Source organism: Mirounga angustirostris, unplaced genomic scaffold, assembly GCF_029215605.1.
Source record: "Mirounga angustirostris isolate CCGP_5_RB_7025 unplaced genomic scaffold, mMirAng1.0.hap1 SCAF_4, whole genome shotgun sequence".
NCBI lineage: Eukaryota > Metazoa > Chordata > Mammalia > Carnivora > Phocidae > Mirounga > Mirounga angustirostris.
The window spans coordinates 7,705,039-7,726,706 of record NW_026991712.1 but is presented as its reverse complement, the minus strand read 5'-3'; the positions used below and the strand labels follow the sequence as shown (position 1 = coordinate 7,726,706).

At 43.7% G+C, this 21,668-nt stretch overlaps 1 long non-coding RNA gene and 1 other non-coding gene across 2 annotated transcripts in view; both read right to left on the bottom strand.

Moving 5' to 3' along the window:
• Positions 1-21,668, bottom strand: part of LOC123858697 (uncharacterized) — an 89,110-nt gene that overhangs the window by 14,984 nt on the left and 52,458 nt on the right. Inside the window, exons 3-4 of the long non-coding RNA XR_010410497.1 lie at positions 6,426-6,533; positions 131-261 (exon numbers count right to left, since the gene is read on the bottom strand). This is a non-coding gene — a long non-coding RNA (uncharacterized LOC123858697). The remainder of the gene's footprint in view (positions 1-130; positions 262-6,425; positions 6,534-21,668) is intronic.
• On the bottom strand, positions 4,532-4,659 carry LOC123860732 (small nucleolar RNA SNORA48). The gene has a single exon (XR_006794845.1). It is a non-coding gene; the product is annotated as a small nucleolar RNA SNORA48 (small nucleolar RNA).

The following is a 21,668-nucleotide window of genomic DNA, read 5'->3' as shown; positions in this document are numbered from 1 at the left end:
TGCTCAGTCACTGGGGAGAAGCAAAGGTAGAGAGATACCAAAAAGCTGCCAGAGGACCCCCTCCATAGACCCAGTGGGTTTGCAACCTGTAAATATCTATTAGATTCCTCTCAATTTTTAATCACCTCACCTTGCCATCGGTCAAAAGTGTCAAGCCTCTACAGACTGGGAGTCAAGGTGTGGTAGATCCGTGGGCCTGTGCATGCCGTCGAATCGGGGGAGCAAGCCAGGGAGGAATGGAGAAGAACACTGCAGAGGCACCTGTCATTGGATGGTAAGAAACAGGATTTGGAATTGGGAGATCTGAGTCTGCCACTCGTTAGCTAAGTCACCTCGAGCAGGTCACAGCCCCTCTCTGAGCCTTGGTTTCTTTTTCTTTCTTTCTTTCTTTCTTTCTTTCTTTCTTTCTTTCTTTCTTTCTTTCTTTCTTTCTTTCTTTCTTTCTTTCTTTTTAAAGATTTTATTTATTTATTTGACAGAGAGAGACACAGTGAGAGCAGGAACACAAGCAGGGGGAGTGGGAGAGGGAGAAGCAGGCTCCCCGCCGAGCAGGGAGCCCGATGTGGGGCTCGATCCCAGGACCCTGGGATCATGACCTGAGCCGAAGGCAGATGCTTAACAACTGAGCCACCCAGGCACCCCCGAGTCTTGGTTTCTAGATCTGTGAAATGAGGGAAAGAGCAATCCCATGCAGGGGGTGTTGTGAGGGTCAGAGTCGTGCATCCTTCACTCCTGGGTGCCCAGACTACAGCCTAGAGGGAAGTATGAAGACCAAGGGTACAGCTTCTGCCCTAAGAGGCTCACAGTCTAGGAAATAAGCAATTATAAAACAGTTCGATGGGCAGGGAGCACAGGTAGACGTGGCCTAAGGGGGCTGCAGACTCCCTGCCCATGTGGCACGGCCCTGGCCTTGTCCTGCTGTTCCCACAGGGCTACCTACCCTCCCTCGCCTGGGGGCTTCCCCTGCCCCCTGGACCCCACTCTGCCTGGCAGGTGGAAGGAGGAGGATTCACCTCCCTAGTAGCCCTCAACCTACTAATGACAGAGGTGTGTTAACACAGAGGTTCCTTGAGCCTCAGCTGGGGAACCCCCAAGGGAGCATCCTGCCTATTTCTAATTCAGGAATTCCCCTGCCAGACAAGGCCAGTTGCCCACAGGGTGACTTGCATAGGCTCACCTCCCCCCCCATTGACTCCTTCTCTTCCTTATTTCACTTCTCGGCTCCCTTACCAACAAACACTTCCCAGGATTATTCCCCAATAAACTCCTACTGCTCAAATCCTGGTCTGGGCACCTGCTTCTAGGGAAACCCGCTGTAAGATGGTAGGCACCCAGGCCCCCCAAGGGAGAGCCCGGACACGGAGTCTCTGGGAAGAAGAGGTGCTGAACTGAGCTCTGAGCCCCTGAAAGCACACACGCCTGACCAACCCTAAGTGCTGGGTATGTGTGTGTAAGAAGTCAGGGTCAGTGTCATTATCATAAGGGGAAATGGACCACAGCATGGTCTTAAACCAGAGCCTGTCCAGGAGCAATTTGCTACTGGTCCAAAGACGGAAATGATGGTAAGCATTAGTCTACTGCAGATCAGAAATCAAACCAAACCAGCAAACCTTTCCTTTAGGTAGTCTGAAGTACACGTTTAGAATACCTCATTCCCTTCTTACATCTTTTCTGTTTGCTGTGTCCCTAGTGTTTTCCAGGGCAGGTTAACCTAGAGAAAACACAAAGTTCAAGGGCCCCTCACATGGCATCAGCCTCAGGCCTCCGGGATCGTGGGCTGCACAGGCTTCTGGAGGGACCTCTGCCAGCCCCCAGCTTTGCTCCTGCACTGCCCCTCAGGAGGGCCTGGGGGGCTACCTCTGCCTGGCCGACTCATCCCCCTTGGCACAGCTGACCCACGAGCACCAGGAAGCCAATTAGTAGAATGGCGTCCAGAAGACTGAGCACCAAATAACATCAGATGAAAGGGGCTGTGGTATTTTATCTATCAGAGCCGATGTGTCAGCAAAATTTTGAGCATATTTCTAGGCATAGGCTGGAACATCATTAAACTTGATGTGCAACCTCTCTCCACACCACCACTCCCTCCACCCCCTCTACAACGGCCAACGTAGCCCGGGGCCTGACACACAGTAGGTGCTCAAGAAAAGTTTTAAGTGCATGCGTGAAAAATCTATTAGGATTTATGTTTTGAACCCAGAGCCTCTCCACCTACATTGACTCCTTCCCAACAGAATTCAAATCCCAGTTTCCACCCCCCAAAAATCACAACCCCCCCACTTGTCTTCCTCCTCCTCCCCATCTCGCTCCTGTACCTCATAGACAAAGTTCTTGAAAGAAGGACCCACTATCCTTACTTACTATCACCTTTATCCCTCAAATTGCCCGGCTCTGGCTCCCATCCCTCTGAAGCTGCTCTGACCAGCGTCTCCAACAGCCTTCTTGTCCTGAGACCACATCAACCCATCTCAGGTCTGTATCGTACTCGCCTTCTCTACCCTGTTCCGTCCTTACCAACACTCCCTATCCCCTCCACTGTTCCTCTCCGCTCTCACGACGGCCCCTCAGTGAGCTTTGCCAGTCTCCCCTTTTCTGGCTGTTTCTTCAATGTAGATTTTCCAGGATTCTTTCCCACGTCTTCTGTTCTCACTATGCACACTCTTCCTGGGTGACGGAAACATTTATCACAGATTTGATTACCATCTATATGCCGATGGCTCCTAAAGCCATATCCCAGTCTGGAATGCTGTTTTTAACTCTAGACCCAGAAGTTTCTAGGTCTAGACTAGTAGGCAGGGTATCTGGGTCTAGAGCTAAGAGCCTGCGTCTCCTCCTTGACCTCAGCACGATGATGATGCTAATAGAATCCACTTGACCGGCTTCTACTAGGCAGGCACGTGAGGAGGCATGCCAGCCAAAATTTAGATAGCCTCTCTTCTCTGGGCAAAGAGGGACGCTGGGGTTTTAACTGCAATGTGACAGAAAATGAAGGCTATCAAGAGACATTGACAGGGATGAGCCAAAAGGGTTTCTTGCTCCTATATTAGTTTTCTGTGGCCGCAGAACGTATGACCACAAAGTTGATGGCTTTGACCAACACAAATCTGTTATCTCGCACTTTTTGTGGATCAGAAGTCTGGGCATGGGTTACCTGGGTCCTCTGTCAGGGTCTCACCAGGCTGAAATCAAGGTGCCGGGGGTGGGGGGGCTCCCACCTGAGGCTCCAGGTGATTCTGGTCCTTGGCAGAATTCTCTTCCTTGTGAGCTGGGGACTTAGAGTCTTTTTCAACTACACTGATGTCAAGATCCTCTCAAACCTGAACTTGTGTTGCTGAACTTTTTTAACCTACTGGTTTTCATCGGGTTTCATTCCTCCTGCGGTACGTGTTTACATCCTTTCACGAGTGAGTCTGCAACATAATGTGTGAGCTCGTCTTCCAGTTCTGGGTCATCTGTAGAGTTGATAAGCACAATGTCTTCCTCTTCACCCAGATATTAATCAAGTGTTTAAGGGACAGGCTGAAGAATTGAGGTTTTTGAGGTTGACATGACAATTTCAGTAATCTGACAGTTTTTAAAAACTTACTCACTTAATTGAACTAGCACCCGTGCCTCGTGAAAACTGAGATATGGAATGTCTGTAGACATCCTCTATCCAGAACCTAGTCATTCTCTTAAAAATGGAGATGAGATTAATGAGAAATAATCTCTCCTTAGAAAAACCATGCTGATTCTTAGTCATTACTAAGGATCACAAACCATCTGCTAAATTCATAGCTTAGTGTTTTTTGGGGATTGATGCTATTATAATTGTTCCTGGAATATACACCTTCTTCCCCTTCCTGAAAATCTTTAGAGTGTTGGGAACCTCATTTAAGTATCCTTTCTGAAGTCTCCTTTATGTAAATAATTGACTTATATGAATATTCTTCCTAACAGATTTTCTTAAAAAAATTAACTTTTCCAAAACAGCAAATCAGCAAGGTCCTAACCAAGTTCCCAGCCACTATTATTTATAACTCATATGCCTCCAGAAGATAGCTAAATATACCAAGCTTGTGAAATACACTATGGAACTGGAAACTGTGGAGAACAAAGGCAGGTAAATCGTGACCTTGGGGTCAGCAGTGATGGAAATGAGGCCACTTGTTTTTCTTTGTTCTTATTTTGAGGCAATCTTCTCCTCACTTTTTCTGAAGCCCTGGGATATCAGGGTCCGACTTCCATTTTTATTCTGATGAATACATCATTGTAGTAAGATCTGAGTAGCCCAAAGGAGATGTAAATGAATTGGAAGCCTCTCTGGTCTCTGGTGCTGGGTGAAAGCCCTTTGGGATTTGGTCTTGATGAAGTCCAGAATTAATGAAATGTAAATTACAGGAATCAAAGCTTATTACTGATAATAAATGTGTATAGAATGTTTGGATAGTTAGATCTGTCCATTTCATTACAATATCAAATATTCATTGCATCTTAGAATTAGCTGGGGTTTAGGGTAGTGGTTTTGTTTTGTTTTGTTTTGTTTTTTAATCCATGTGTCCTGGGCATGAACCAGGCACAGCCCAAAAGCCAAGCTGGGATAAACAAGGACTTGCTTTGTCCCTGGCCGATATGAGGCAGGCACTACCACCAGATGCCACTCTACCCAGGTCAGGGACTTCGGGTAATTTTTTTTAATTTAAAATATAAGGCTTTTTAAAAAATAGAAAGCATTTTCAAATTTAAAATAGAAAGTTTTTTTGAAAAATATGAAGCATTTTTAAATTTAAAATATAAAGCTTTTTTTTTTTTTTAAATAGAAAGCATTTTTAATTTAAAATATATTATGTAGACAAGTTTAACAAAAGGCTGTAAAGTGAACACCTACTCAATCATGCCCTGGGCCAAGAAAGAGCCTACTAACAGTCCCTCAGAAGCCCCCTCAATATTCTTTACCCATAGCAATCCCTCCCTGCTCTCAAGAGTGACCACTTTACTTTCATAGCTTTTCTTTGTAGGTTTGTTGCCTGTGGATGCATCCCTACTTTTACCTGTTTCTAAACTGAAAATGGAGCTCCATTGTATTACTGTGACTTGCTATTTTTTGCTCAACACTGCAAGACTCATCACATTGTTGCATACATCTAAAATATTCCTTTCTTTGCTGTCTATGCACTACACAGTGAACATTTAGTTTTCTTCTGGTTCTTGGTCATTATGAAAAGCACTGCTAAGGACACTCTTTTCTACTTATCTTAGTGTGCATAATTCTGCACATCTGGAGGGAACCTGGAATAGTCCACTTTCCTAAATGATGCAACGTTGTTTTTCCAAAGCAGGTGTACGTTCTTGTTATCAGGAGTATAAGTTTCTGAAGTTTCTGAAGCTCCACATCATAGCCAACACTTAGTACTGTTAGTCTTTTTCATTTTACCAATCACATTGGTGTTGATTCCATCTCATTGTGATTTTAATCTGTGTTGCCCTGATTAACAATCAGGTTGAGCACTTTTCATGTTTACTGACCATTTGGATATCTATCCCTCAGAGGTCCATGTTCACATCTTTGTGCATTTTTTCCCCTCTCAGTTTGTCTGCCCTTTCTCAATTACTTTTTTAGATTCCTTATATGTTCTGGGTACTAGCCCCCTTTTTTTAAAAAAAAAAATGCCACATATGTGAGGAAAAAATGAAACAAGATGAAACCAGAAAGGGAGACAAACCATAAGAGACTCTTAATCTCAGGAAACAAACTGAGGGTTGCTGGAGTGGAGGGGGGTGGGAGGGATGGAGTGGCTGGGTGATGAACATTGGGGAAGGTATGTACTATGGTGAGTGCTGTGAATTGTGTAAGACTGATGAATCACAGACCTGTACCCCTGAAACATATAATACATTATATGTTAATAATAAAAATAAATAAATTCTCCATCAGGCAAAAAAAAAATGCCATATATGTTATGAATATGTTCTCCCAGTCTGTGGTTTATATTTTAATTCTTTTTTATCTTTTGATGAACGGGACTTAAAATTTTTAGTATGACTCAATTTATCTCTTTTCCTTTATGCTTACTGTCTTTTCTCTCTTATTTAAGATATTTACTCCAAGGTTATTAAGTTGTTTTCTTAGGGGTGCCTGGCTGGTTCAGTCAGTGGAGTGTGCAACTCTTGATCTCGGGGTGGTGAGTTCAAATTCCACGTTGGGTGTAGAGATGACTAAAAATAAAATCTTTAAAAACTATATATATTTTTTCCCATGGTATCTTCTGAAAGCTCAGTATTTGGCATTTCATATTAGTTTTTTAAGCCACCTGAAGCTGATTTTACATACAGTGTGAGAAAGGGATATAATCTCAGTTTTTTCCAATATGGAGATCTTACCATCACCATCCACCTTGAACACTGTCCTTTACCTACTGCCGCCTCTGCCACGAGCAAGTCCATACCTGTGAGGTCCGTTTTTAAGTTCTCTCTTCTCTTTCACTGGTTGATTTTTTATCTTTGCATAAATGCCACACCATCTTGTTCACCAAAATACCATGAGATCTTGATATCTGATAAAAAAAAAATCCTCTTATGTTTTTCTTTTTCTTCAAACAGCAGCTTGTCGAATTCTACAAAATAAACATACTGAGATTTTGACTGGGATTGCACTGAGCCTATAGCTCAGTTTCGGAGGAACTGACATTTTGAAACTAGTGATTTTTCCAATCCGAGAACATGGCATAGGGCCCTTCCAATGTTCTTCAGTATTCCTCAGGAGGCTTTAAAGCTTTACTTTTGGACTATCCATGCGCATCTTTCATAGATCGATGCTTAAAGGAATTGATGCTTTTGAGATCATACTATAATTCATGTCTTTTAAAATTCTATTTTTAACTGTTTTGTGCTAACAGAGAGAAATACAATTTTTATGTATTTTTTTGTTTCAGTAGTAGTTTAAAACTCTAGGATTTTTAAAAAAGATTTTATTTATTTATTTGACTGGGAGGGAGAGAGAGAGCACAAGCAGGGGGAGTAGCAGGTAGAGGGAAAAGCAGGCTCCTTGCTGAGCAGGGAGCCTGACGTGGGGCTCAATCCCAGGACCCTGAGATCATGACCTGAGCTGAAGGCAGACGCTTAACTGACTGAGCCACCCAGGTACCCCAAGACTCTAGGATTTTTTATGTATACGTAATAGCATCTGAGAAAAAGGACAATTTTTTTTTTCCTTCCAGTCTACGTGCCCTTTATGTCTTTGTCTTCCTTATCGCCCTGGCTAGGACCTTCGGTACAATGTTGACTTATAAGTGCAGACTCCTCTTTCTTTCAAAGGGAACCTTTTTATGTTTTACCATTTAGCATAAGGTTTGCTGTCGATTTTGTGTTGATTTATTTTATCCAATGAAGCCTGGAAAACCTAAAATCCTTAGAAGAGGCCTGGGCATAATTTGGAGCTTCTTTCTGGAAACAACAAATGTGGTAGTCAGTCCCATCAGCTCACTCTGACTCCTTCTAGAATAAGCTGCACTCATTCAAAGCCTGTACTTACACAGGCCTTCTAGCTGGGACCCCTGCTTCCAGTTTGGTCCCCCCCACACGGCTGTGAGAGCACACTCTAACATGTTAATCGGATCATGTTACTCCTCTCTAGAAACCTTCCAAATCCCAGCCTCGTTGGTCGAATGTCAAACTCCTGAATCTGCCCGAGAAGGCCCTTCATGCTCTGGTCCCTACCACCTCTGAAGTCCTTCCAACCAGTGACTTCCCGTCCACGGCACCCTCCCGCTTGAGTCATCTTGAACCACTTAGAGTTTCCCAAGTGTCCCTGTTGACCTTTATTTCCTACAAAATTGGCATATTTATAGGGCTGTCATGAGAAGTCAATAAAATCAGGTGTAGAACTAGAATGAAATCCAGATGACCTATTTATTATCTATTAATGTTATAAATGTTAAGATTGATGGATCCTGAGTGTATCAGTCGGGTTGGGCTGTTATAACAAAATACCATAGCCTGGGTGGCTTAAACACAGAATTGTTTTTCTCATAGTTCTAGAGGCTGGGAAGTCTAAGACCAAGGTCCTGGCCAATTCAGTTCCTGGTGAGGGCCTTCTTCCTGGCTCGCAAATGGCATCTTTTTGCTGTGTCCTCACAGGGCATGGGAAGAGAGAGGGAGAGAGAGAGGGAGAAGAAGGGAGGGAGAGAGGAAGGGAGGAAGGGAGGAGAAGGAGGGAAAGAGGAAGCTCTCTTCTTATAAGGACACTAATCCCATCATAAGGACCCAGCCCCCATGACCTCACCAAAACGTAATCGCATCCCAATGACCCCACCTCCATCACACAGGGGGTGAGGGTTTCAGATAGGAATTTGGGGGGGGGACACAATTCAGCCCATAGAACTGAGCAAAGCGGGTAATGATTTATTATGGCTATCCAGCCATTTGTCCAGCATTCCGCTGCCATTTAGCACCCATGAGAGCAGGCGTTTCATGTTCAAATCAAGATATCCTGCACATAAAACACTAATATCTACACTTTGTTTGGGTGGAAGTGAGGGAGATGGACAGTTGGGGAGTGTTGAGGAATGATGGGAGAGACAGACAGTTCATGGAAGGGTCCTGTATTACAAAAATGTATGGATTTTATCCTCTGAATGAGTAGGATCATGAGAAAACAGAATCAGTGAGACATTCACACGCAGTTGGCTGTTAGCTTTAAGGGCTATAAAAATGCTCATCCTAATGATCCCATTTGGGGAATTTATCCCAAGAAAATAACCAAAAAGATAGAGAGAGGTATACATGCACAAAGATATTTATTCCATTATTTACAATAATAAAACCTGGGAGAAACCCTCAGAGGAATACTTAAGTAGTTATTAAATAAATGCTTGTTGAATGAACCAAAAAATACTTCCTGAATTTAAAGCAGCAATTAAAACAGTGAAGTCCAGGTTAATAGCATGGAAAAATCATTGAAGTAGGCAAAATAAAATATAAAATTAAAACTACACAACACTGCAACTCTATAAACACAGTGACAAAAGATGGACCCAACTAGAAGCAAATGCAGATAAAGACGACAACAGACCACTTGTTAGGTTCATGCAATTATGTGCCACTGACATACCATATTTACAAAAGACACTGCCGTTTTACAAACAAAAAACAACCAGTAAAAGGTAATCTGGCTCGCTGCCCTCACAGCCTCACAAAGTAGCTTTTGTTTGCAGCCAGCCTGAAAAAAACACTTGGCTTTCAGTGACAGTGAATGGATGAAATATTTGGGGGCAATATGGTGGAAAGAAGTATTTGTTTTACAGGGAAGCATGGGACAGTGGTAACTGGGGAGGAGGAGGGTGAAGGAGGAAGAGGGTTTGGTGTGTTCGATGAACTACACGCTTGGGGCCAAAGCATCCACCGTCTCCAAAGCAGGATGAGAAAGAGGGCCCTCATGTTAAGAAGTCAAAGGGAACCTGAACAGTACGATCATGGCTGAGAAGACCTGTGCTTATGCTCACTGGAAACAAATACTGGAAAGAAAGATAACCAGGTACTTGGCAATAGTTATGCCATTACTGGATTTTGCCATTATAGTTCACCTGGTAATAGGTCTTCTCAAGGTGTTGTCGTCAAAGCTCAGAGCTAGATGAGGAGACAAGGGCTCAAGGGGGTGAGGTGACTCGGCTGAGGTATACCGGCGGTGTTCAGCACTGCAAGAGAAACTCGGGCTTCAGAGTCATGTGGACTGAGTCTCCACCTCCAGAACTACCACTTTCTAGCCATGTCTCAATCATGCATTCCCTCAAACAACAATTCTGAGAGTGTGTGCCCCTGAGCGAGTCATCCAGTCTTGCCCAGCCCCCATCTTCTTACCTCGCCTCTACAATGTGGTGAAGGCCTCTGGGCGGTCATGTGTGGGTTTCGCTGCTCAGTGTGTACTTCATCTTCCTCATAACCGCACCCTCCTCGAGAACCATCTGTCCCCAGCAATCAGTCCACGCGCTCCGCATAGGCCCCAGGTCCTCGAGCACACCAGGTTCTCCTGGATGTGGGCTCTGGGTCAGGGAGGTAGTGTGACCCATGAGAGGTGCTGAGGGGTGAGGTTTGGGCAGGAATGGAGGACGAAGTGAAGCAGATCCTCCTCCCCAGTGGATCTGAAGCTGAGAAGGAAAGGCGGGAGCTGCCACCATCTTGGCCGACACATTCACACCGAGAGCCAAGCCAGTGCAGAGGGAGGGCCAGCTTGAGATGGGAAACAGAGAAACTGGGCCTTGGAGACACCCTGTAAGCCCCAAATCAAGTCGTGATTGAAGCCAGCCCTTCCTTTTGGTTGTTGAGCCAAGACATTCCTTGTGTTTGTGTTTTTGTTTGGCTTACGTTAGTTTGAGTTCTATTTCGCTTAAGATAGTTTGACTTGGATTTTCTTTCACTTGCTACCCAGAGTGTCCTAACAGAACAACCTCTCTTGTGGAGAGAATGTGGACACAAGGCCAACCATAGCACCCGACGCTGAGTAGCTGGTTTAACAAATGTTGGATTCACTGTCCTCTCTTTCTCCCTCCCAGACATTCCATCTCTTCCTTCTTCCCTCTTTCCTTTCCTCACCAAGTTCCCTCCTTCCTTGAGGGCCCTATCCCGACGAGTTCTCTTTGGCTGGAAGCACAGGGACAAGGAATTCTCTCCTCCTCCTTGTAAAACTCTGACACAAGCCTCAAGGCAATATGCTCTAGAACTCACCATCCCTGGGTTGTGAACTTCTTTGAAGTCAGACCATACGAACAGGGACCCCTCACAATTTTTACAGTTTTATCATGGGCTCTCACATCCAGGTTTTTGTTTGGTTCAAGTTTAGCTGCGCGCCACGTGACAGGGCAAGGTGTTCTTATCATTGTCCCCATTCCTCAAAGGAGGAATCAGTTCCCAGGTTCACAGAAGGGAAATAAGTTCAACAGATTAAGTACAGGAAGCAGGACACAAACAGGTCCCATTGTGAAACCCACCATCCTTCCACTTTCCAGCCATTTCCTTCTTTAAAGTAACATGTTCATGTGCGTGGATCCTGTGGTGCTCCAGCCAGAGCCCCTCCTCAGGGCCTAGGCACCAGATGCTGGACACACTGGCGTTGACTTTGACAGCCATGTCCCTCACTGGGAATTGCTCTCAGGAGCAGGGACTGCCCCACCCAAGGTTATATGCCATGGCCACTGACTGGCCACCTGGCTTCCATTCGGAACAAATGAAAGGCCACTGCAACCCCAGAGCTCCCTGCAGAATCCTGCCATCTGCCAGGTTTGAGAGGGTCGTTATAAGGGGTCAGTCACTGTGCAAGTTCAACGTGGGCCATAGAAGCCATAGATCCTTCAGCGGGTCTGAAGGTGCTTAAAGCATCTATGGCAGGCAGGGGTGCGGTGGGGATGCCTTTGGGTTGGCGGAGGCCTCTGTCACAGCCGCACTGGAGGGAGGACAGCTTCTCCCTCCAGGGCCCCTGCCATCCCTCCTTCCTTACAGGAATCTCCTGAACACGCGCCCCAGCCGACTTTTGACATGCAACTCTCCATCTCTGAGTCTGTGTGCAGATCTCCGTCTGAGGCGGCCAGTGCTGGAAGTGGTCCTGGGACGCAGACTCTAAAACCTGATGTTCGAGTTGGAGCACTCGCTGGCCGGCTGGCGATAAGGACCCCTTCACGGGAGTTGGCCGGAGTCCTGCCAGCCCCTGGCATGTTGTGCTGGTGCGATTGTGCGAACCGCCACTGGCGGTGGACTGGGATGGGGTACCACGCTCCTGCCAGAACACACTTCTAGAGAAGCAGACAGAGAATGAGAATTGGAAAGACAGTGGGGTCGGTGGTCGTTGCAGAGCATCACTGATCTGAGGAACAGAGACAATAGACTCAGGATGAAACAAGGAGTTAGGGCTCTGTTCTGGGGGGTGACTTGTCCCAGACACGCCATGGCTACTGCCTGATTTTGCTGGTTTCCCTCTTGACTAGGACAGCAGTCCTGAGGTTCTGGAGCCAACAGCCCCCCTGACAGCTCCAGGCAGCCCTCGTGGCTTTGGGTTATGGTCCCTAGAAGTTCAACCAGATCTGTTTCTTCAGCTCTTCCGAAGCTTCTGCAACCAAATGCTGGGCAATTGCAACCTAAGTCTGTCTGATTTCAAAGTCCGTGTTCTGTCCTCAACAGGAGGACCGAGGTCCCATTACCTAAAACGAGCTAAATCAAGGGAAGAACGAGCAGCTGGAGGGAGCTGGAGGGATAAATGAGTTCAGCGTGAGGCACAGGGAACCCGAGGAACCTAGTAGAACAGCGAATGGGCTCACCCAGCAGAAATCTGAAGGGGAGGGGCTTGTTCTTACTTCAGAGCCTGGGGCCAGGAATGTAGATTCTGAATTCTGTCCTAGAAGTGATGATTTCCTTGAGTAAAATGCATTCTTGTCACTCTCTATACCCTTACTATGCCTTATTATATTTTTACATTGTAAAAAAAGAAAATATTATATATTTACATTACTCATTAATGAATGATTGATTGATTGATTGACATGTTTATTTCTCTAGCAACTTGAATTAAGTTTACAAGTGTAGGGATTTTGATATACTCACTGTTATATCCTTGGGCCTAGAACAGTGACTGGCACATAGAAGTTGCCTCTATAATTCTCTGTTCAATGAGTGCATAAATGTATGAATGAATGATCTTTGCAACAGCCACATGAGCCACATGAGCCACATGATATATTGTCCCCTTTTATGACCAAGGAAAGAGGAGCTTGGGAATGCCCAGCAGCTTTTCTCGGCTTTATAGCTGGTTAATGGCCCTAGAGGTTTCTAGGCTATCTTATTCTAGTAAACCACAGCTGGTCTAAGAACTAGGAAAGAGCGCTCCTTTTCCCGGCCACGTGGAAAATTTGTGTGTGCTTGGGCAAATTAGGAAACTTGCATTTTCTAGACCTTGTTTTTCTAATCATGTGAATAAACGCAGCAAGGGGTTTTCTTCAACGTCCAAGGTTCTTACCAGCTTTACCTGTACTTACGTATAAAATAATTCACACTTATAAGTTAATCATAATTGTACATGTGGTTCCTGCCTCGGAACAAAGAATGCAGGCGAGAGTAACCGAGAGGGGGATGCACAGCTCAGTGGTCTCACTTGCCAGCAAAGTGCAGAGCAAGGTCCCAGGTGACTCCTGAATTTGCTAGGCAGCTGCTGTCCTTGTCCTTACAGGTTCTCTCCTATTGGGCAAAACACTTGGCTTCTCTAAATTTCCGATCTTTTTTTTTGTGTGTGTGTGTGTGTGTGTGTGAAGATTAAGTGTGATACTATGCATAAGACAGAGTTGAAATTGCTTGTTTCCCTGCAGTTGTTATAATGAATACTGCCAATGTACAAACTGGCCATGATGGTTTTTTTGTTTGTTTGTTTGTTTTGGCCATGATGGTTTTAAGCTTTGATAACTTCTATATGTAGCTCCCATACTACAAATCTTGCTTAACTATAGAAATACCCTAAACACAGGATCCGTGTATTTTTTCCTGGAAAATAAATTACTTAAAAATACAACCTTGCACAGTTCATTAAAGGCAATAGGCAAGAAAAATACACCCTTGGACTACAGCTCATAAAATCAGCAGAGATTTTGCCGGCCAGGGATGAGAAAAGAGACCAAATGGCAAGTACCATGTTAGATGCTTATAGATATTCTATTCCACTTAGTGCTCAATAAATATTGTTGACACAGGGAACCCTTCCCCTCCATGGGCAGCCATTCAAATATACTTGATGGGTACTTTTTAATTTGTATGTTCTTGAAAAAAAAAGTCTACTGTTTCGTATGCATTGAAGTGAATAGCACTGTGCTAGAAATCTTTCTCTGCTATTACTTCTTATCACTAAGCGTCATGCCTATAAGATCCGCCCATGTTCCAGGCTAGATGCCTAGCTGCTGCCTCAAACACTGTGCTGGGGTATCCGTCCACCTTTTACTTCTCTGGTGAAGCACCTGTCAGAGGGACCCGGAACCCTCAGGCCCTGCTGGTGGGAAGGTACGTTGATATGGCCCTTCTGGAAAACCGGTGTGGTGGAATACTTGGTCACATTCCAGTCCCACATCCTGTGATGTGGACACATATCATGGAGAAATCTGCTCATTGCGGTGTTGCCGGTGAAATCCCAGAGCTGGAGACGGCCAGTTGAGTGCCAGAAACTGGTATGTACGGTTCACAATGGCCAAGTGTTAAATTTCAGGAATGTGGTGAGGTGGTTTCCACATTCGGCCATTATTAAAATCAAATTATAGTATCTGAATATATCCTATGTAAGGATATTTGTATCAAAAACAAAAGTAATAGATGCACATCAAATTATAGATATTAATATATTACATATAAAGATGTTTGTATTAAAAACAAAAGTAATAGATACTTAAAGCTCAGCACTTCCTAATTATTTCACTGTGTTTTACTATTACGCAGGCCCCGGAGGTCACCGGCATCTCTGACCCCTGCCTGGTGGGAATGCTCTATAACGGTGCACTCCTTCTGCTCATTGCTCCCCCACTCCGTGACCATGGATGTGACATTGGCAGCTTGAAACAGGCCATGGTGGGAAGAATTACACCATGCACATCAGCAAACACTGCAAACCAGGGCTGTTGTTGGTTTAGTTGTGTTTTGTTTTGTTTTGCTTTTTTCCTCTGAGAGCCAGTTGTTAAACATTGACCGGTTCACTGGAGGCTGGTATTAACTTTCTTTTACAAATGAGGAATATGGAGCTCAGACAGGTTATAAAACTTGCCCCAAATCATACAATGTTCAAGTAGCAGAAACTGGGTTCAGACCCAAGTCTGTCTCAGACCTTGTACTCAGATGAAGGTTAGAAGTGAGTTGGCTCAAGATGTCCATCGACAGATGACTGGATAAAGAAGATGTGGTATATATATACAAGGGAATATTATGCAGCCATCAAAAGGAATGAGATCTTGCCATTTGCAACGTTGTGGATGGAGCTGGAGGGTGTTATGCTGAGCGAAATAAGTCAATCAGAGAAAGACATGTATCATATGACCTCACTGATATGAGGAATTCTTAATCTCAGGAAACAAACTGAGGGTTGCTGGAGTGGGCAGTGGGGTGGGAGGGATGGGGTGACTGGGTGATGGACACTGGGGAGGGTATGTGCTCTGGTAAGCGCTGTGAATTGTGCAAGACTGTTGAATCTCAGATCTGTACCTCTGAAACAAATAATGCAATATATGTTAAGAAAAAAAAAAGAAGAAGAAGAAGAAGGTAGCAGGAGGGGAAGAATGAAGCGGGGGAAATCGGAGGGATAGACGAACCATGAGAGACGATGGACTCTGAAAAACAAACTGAGAGTTCTAGAGGGGAGGGGGTGGGGGGATGGGTTAGCCTGGTGGTGGGTATTGAGGAGGGCACATTCTGCATGGAGCACTGGGTGTTATGCACAAACAATGAATCAAACACTACATCTAAAACTAATGATGTAATGTATGGGGATTAACATAAGAATAAAAAAAAAAAAAGAAGTGAGTTGGCTCACGCAGCCTATAAAATTCTCCTTCCTCTACCAACACCAGTGCACTCATGCTTTTTGTTAAAAAAAAGAAAGAAAGAAAAGAAAAATGTTGGCTGCCAGCACCTGGGTACAGTGTGAAACCGAGACAGGCACCGTTTTCAGAAACATCTGCTTACTGAATGAGCTTCATTAACCGCTCTTGAGAGCTGCATCCCGAAACACCGTGCGTCTGGGAACAAGATGAGCTGTGATTTCGGGAGGCCACACAGGCTGATCAGGAAACAGGACGCTGAGATACGTCAGCTGCTGTTTGACTTCCCAACACCGGCTTACAGATAATGCTCTGAGGCCCACCGAAGGTCTTGACCTTGCCTCTGCCCATGTCACAAACTTTGGCGTGTATTTACTTCTATGTCACTATGTATCTATGTTATTTCCTAAATATGTCTTGGATGGCAAGTTGAAATCCAGCCACATTTTCTGCTTATCAAAAATCTATTTCCTCGCTCATTCAGGCATTCAGCTAATCATTGATGAACATTGATAAAACTCCTATTATGTCTGGGACACAGGAGAAACAAGGTTGCATAAAACAGGTCTCTGACTTCCAGAAGCCAAGAGGGCAGCAGGAGGAACATACATTTTAAACATGTATTCTGACTGAGGCCCACAGTAAAGGCAGGTGCAAAGGCCCGGGGGATGTCTTAGTCCATTTGGGCCACTGTAACAAAATACCACCAACTGCTGATAAATCCTGAAAATTCACTTCTCCCAGTTCTGGAGGCTGCGAAGTCCAAGATCCTGGTGTCAGCATGGCCGGGCCCATGAAGGCGTGCTTCTGGGTTTCAGACTGCTGACCTCTCGCTGTGACCTCGTGTGATAAAGGGGCAGCCCCAGGAATTCACGTTGCCCTACTGAAGCCCCAACTGCTTATCCAGAGTTTCTGCATTAGAATTGCTCCTGACCTGTTTTTCCCCAAGACCAGTGAGCAGATATTTTCCTTAAAACACTATTCAGGTAGTCTGTCCTATCCCAAACAAAATAACAATTTACTCAAAGCCATATTTTAATACTTTTGTAATTCTGCAATGTCACATTCCTTTCCTTCTTCTCTTCTTTCCTTTTAACTATTACTCACCAAGGTTTCACAAACCTTAGAACGGAGTTTCTCCAAGGGCACGCTATTAAAATAACATATTTAAGTGTTCTAAACAAGATTATAACCTCTAAGAGTGTTTACACTTATCCAATTTTATTCTAATTAAATAATTTATGTGAAGTGTCTGATACAGTGACTAGCAGAGAGGTTACCGTGAATATTGATTTCTTCATTTGCTCTTATAACCATATAAAGTCGGCTGGATGGGCACTGTTCATCAGATTTGGCAGATGAACGAGCTGGAATACAAAGAGGTTGTCTTTTCTCAGCTGGTCCTTAAGGTCCACTCCAACATGAGGTCTCCCGGTTCATGTTTGTGCAAATTTACCAAAGCCTGCAATTCTTTGGGTGTATATAATCTCTCTTCTTAAGAAAGAGCTGGATTGCCCAGCTTGGGCTGTGCTTGGCCTGACTCTGTTGCTCTGGCGGAAGTAAGGGAGGCAGAGGCCAATCTTAGGACAAACATCATCTCGTCCTCTCTCCTTCCTCTGGGAGGGTGGGGGAGGGCACTGTTTCTCCAGCTGTTCGGAGGAATCTGTGTTCAAACTTCTCAGGTTTGTCCATCCAAATATCCCTATCCCATGTCTCAAGGTCTCCTGTTTCCTTATCTGGGCCCTGACACGACATGGGAGATTGTGAAGGCCATATTCCTTCTCCTCGGTAACTCTGCTGCTCTCACAACGAAGCCTGAAGACTGAATTTCAGCAGCCTCGGCTGGCTGTAGGAGGAAGGTCGGGTTCTCCATGCTGCGAACAAGGGCTCTGGCTTTCACAGCATTTCTTGAGGTTGATAGTTGGCTCACTGAGCTGGCCATTTTCTCCTTTTACAAGACTTCTCTAGACCAATAACCAAACTCAGCTAGTTCTATGTTCCTGGTAATTAACACTGAGCACATATTTTTCATGTCACCACTAGCGCATAAGCCAAAGCTTCATCGTCCACCTTCATCCTTCCTCTCCCCATTGGTGAATACCTCAGTAACTGCAATGCTGTGGCATGCCAGGCTTAACACGACTCCACTTACCAACATTCAGGGGACCCCAATCACTGTCTGGCTGATCCAATACCAGCATCCATCTGGAAAGTGTCCGTAGGGTACCAAGTGCTCCGCTTCGGTTCCTCAGTAGCAGGGTTGAGAGAAGTACTGGCATGAAAAGTTTATTTTGGGATATGATCCCAAGGAAAAAGAACAGGGATGGGGAAGAGTAAAACAGGGAAGGGGGTCGATCCAGTTCAAGGTCACTTTATTGAGCTGACCACTGATGAGAGGAATTGGGGTGTTGTTTTGCCGGGACTCTCTGAGGCAGCATGCAGAATCAGCCACGTGAGGGTGGATGTGGTGGATATTTTTCTACTGGCGCTCATCGCTAGTAGGTAAGGGCTGCCCATAGGATTTTAATATGTTAAAATCTCTGTGATTGTAGATTTATATATTTCTCCATGTAGATATATCAATTTTTGCTTCATGTGTTTTGAGGTCATATTATTGGTAAATACAAATCTAGAATTGGTATATTCTGCTGGTGATTTGGACTTTGTGTCATTATAAAGTGACCTTCTTTATTCTTAGTAATGCCTTTTGCCTTAAGTTCTATTTTAGGTGATAATACCTTGATATAACTTAATTCTGTTATTTTACTTTCCAACTATCGGTATTTGTGTATTTTCAATGTATCTCTTGTAAATAGCTTACACTTCAATTAAAAAAAAAAATCCAGTTTCACAATCCTTGTTTTATAACTGAAGCCCTGATTACATTTACATTTGAGATTAATGATATATTTAGATTTAAATCCACTCTTATAAAGCATGTTTCCTCTAACAATGTAACTGTAGAAAGAGAAATTAGGGAATCAATTCCATGTACAATAGCACCAAAAACCTTAAGATACCTTGGAATAAACCTAACCAAAGAGGTAAAGGATCTATACTCTAGAAACTACAGAATACTTATGAAGGAAATTGAAGGAGACACAAAAAGATGGAAAAACATTCCATGCTCACGAATCGGAAAAATAAACATTGTTAAAATGTCTATGCTACCCAGAGCAATCTAGACTTTCAATGCCATCCCGATCAAAATACCAATGGCATTTTTCAAAGTGCTGGAGCTAACAATCCCCAAATTTGTATGCAACCAGAAAAGACCCCGAATCGCCAAGGAAATGTTGAAAAAGAGAAACAAAGCTGGGGGCATCACGTTGCCTGATTTCAAGCTATATTACAAAGTTGTGATCACCAAGACAGCATGGTACTGGCACAAAACAGACACACAGATCAATGGAACAGAATAGAGAGCCCAGATATGGACCCTCAACTCTATGGTCAACTAATCTTCGACAAAGCAGGAAAAAATATCCAATGGAAAAAAAGACAGTCTCTCCAATAAATGATGCTGGGAAAATTGGACTGCTATATATAGAAGAATGAAACTTGACCATTCTCTTACACCATACACAAAGATAAACTCTAAATGGTTGAAAGACCTCAGTGTGAGACAGGAATCCATGAAAATCCTAGAGGAGAACATAGGCAGTAACCTTTTCGACATTGGCCACAGCAACTTCTTTCAAAACACGTCTCCAAAGGCAAGGGAAACAAAAGCAAAAATGAACTTTTGGGACTTCATCAAGATAAAAAGCTTCTGCACAGCAAAGGAAACAGTCAACAAAACAAAGAGGCAACCCACAGAATGGAAGAAGATATTTGCAAATGACATTACAGATAAAGGGCTGGTATCCAAGATCTGTAAAGAACTTCTCAAACTCAACACCCAAAAAACGAATACTCAAGTCAAAAAATGGGCAGAAGACATGAACAGACACTTCTCCAAAAAAGACATACAAATGGCTAACAGACATTGAAAAATTGTTCATCATCATTAGCCATCAGGGAAATTCAAATCAAAACCACATTGAGATACCACCTTACACCAGTTAGAATGGCAAAAATGGACAAGACAAGAAACAACAAATGTTGGAGAGGTTGTGGAGAAAGGGGAGCCCTCTTACACTGTTGGTGGGAATGCAAGTTGGTACAGCCACTTTGGAAAACAGTATGGAGGTTCCTCAAAAAGTTAAAAATAGAGCTACCCTATGACCTAGGATTGCACTACTGGGTATTTACCACAAAGATACAGATGTAGTGAAAAGAAGGGCCATATGCACTCCAATGTTCATAGCAGCAATGTTCACAATATCCAAACTGTGGAAGGAGCCAAGATGCCCTTCAACAGACGAATGGATAAAGAAGATGTGGTCCAGGGCGCCTGGGTGGCTCAGTTGGTTAAGCGACTGCCTTCGGCTCAGGTCATGATCCTGGAGTCCCTGGATCGAGTCCCGCATCGGGCTCCCTGCTCGGCGGGGAGTCTGCTTCTCCCTCTCCCACTCCCTCTGCTTGTGTTCCCTCTCTCGCTGTGTCTTTCTCTGTCAAATAAATAAATAAAATCTTAAAAAAAAAAAAAAGAAGATGTGGTCCATATATATAATGGAATATTACTCAGCCATCAGAACGGATGAATACCCAACATTTGCATCAACATGGATGGGACTGGAGGAGATTATGCTAAGGGCAATAAGTCAAGCAGAAAAAGTCAATTATCATATGGTTTCACTTATTTGTGGAACATAAGGAATAGCATGGAGGACATTAGGAGAAGGAAGGGAAAAATGAAGGGGGGAAATCAGAGGGAGAGAGGAACCATGCAAGTCTATGGACTCTGGGAATCAAACTGAGGGTTTTAGAGGGGTGGGAAGTGGGGGAATGGGTTAGCCTGGTGATGGGTATTAAGGAGGGCACGTACTGCATGGAGCACTGGGTGTTATACACAAACAATGAATCATGGAACACTACTTCAAAAACTAATGAAATACTGTATGGTGACTAACATAATAAAAAAATTATAAAAAAAAGATAAATAAATAAAGCATGTTTTCCTATTTATCTTACCTATGTTCCACCACCCTCTAGACTTTTGTCTTTTTCAATCATTCCATTTGGGCTATTAGTTAGAAGTAATACAATCTTTATCCTTTTAGTGGTCATGTGAAGTCAAACATGCATTGTTGACTTACCAGAGTCTAATGTGAATTGATACCTTTACTCTCTTCTCAGTGCATAGACCTTAGGACACTTTTAACTTCATTTGCCTTCTTCCTGATTTATATTCCAGTGTTGTAGTATTTTAGCTCTCTCTAAATATTTTTATTTTTATTTATTTTTTTAAGTATTTTATTTATTTGTCAGAGAGAGAGAGAGCAGACACATGCAGGGGGCAGACAGAGGGAGAAGCAGGTAGAGGGAGAAGCAGGCTCACGGCTGAGTAAGGAGCCTGATGTGGGACTGACTCTATCCCAGGACCCTGGGATCATGACCTGAGCCAAAGGCAGACGCTTAACCGACTGAGCCACCCAGGCATCCTTCTCTCTAAATATTTTTAATTCCATGTGATATTTATCAGTTTCTCTGTTCTTCATTCATGCCTCACTAACCCTCCATCAGTTTGGAGATTATCATTAGAATTTCCTGTGTGCAGGCTTACCTGTGATAAATTCTCTGATTTTATCATCAGAAAATGTCTTTATTTCTCCTTCACTCTTGAAAGGTATTTTTGTTAAGTGTTGAATGCTACTTTGGCAATTAATTTCCTTTAGTCCTTGTCCACTATCTTTTGGCTTCTCTTACTGTTATTGAGATATCTATTTCTCACTTTTTTAAAGGTAAGTTCTCCCTTTGGTCTGCCTTTAAGATTTTTCTCATTGTTTTTTGTTTTCTACAATTTCACTATGTTGTCGATTTCTTTTTGTTTCGCCTGCTTGACATTTGTATGGTCCCTTGTATCTGTGAACTAATGTCTTTCACCATTTCTAGAAAATTCTCAAGTATTACCTTATATGAAATGTACTCCACCTGATTCTTCTCTCTTCTCCTTCTGGGACTCTGATTAAACCTGTAATAGGTCTTCTCATGGTATCTTTGAGACTCTCACTATCTCTTCTGTTTACTCCCCACCTCCCC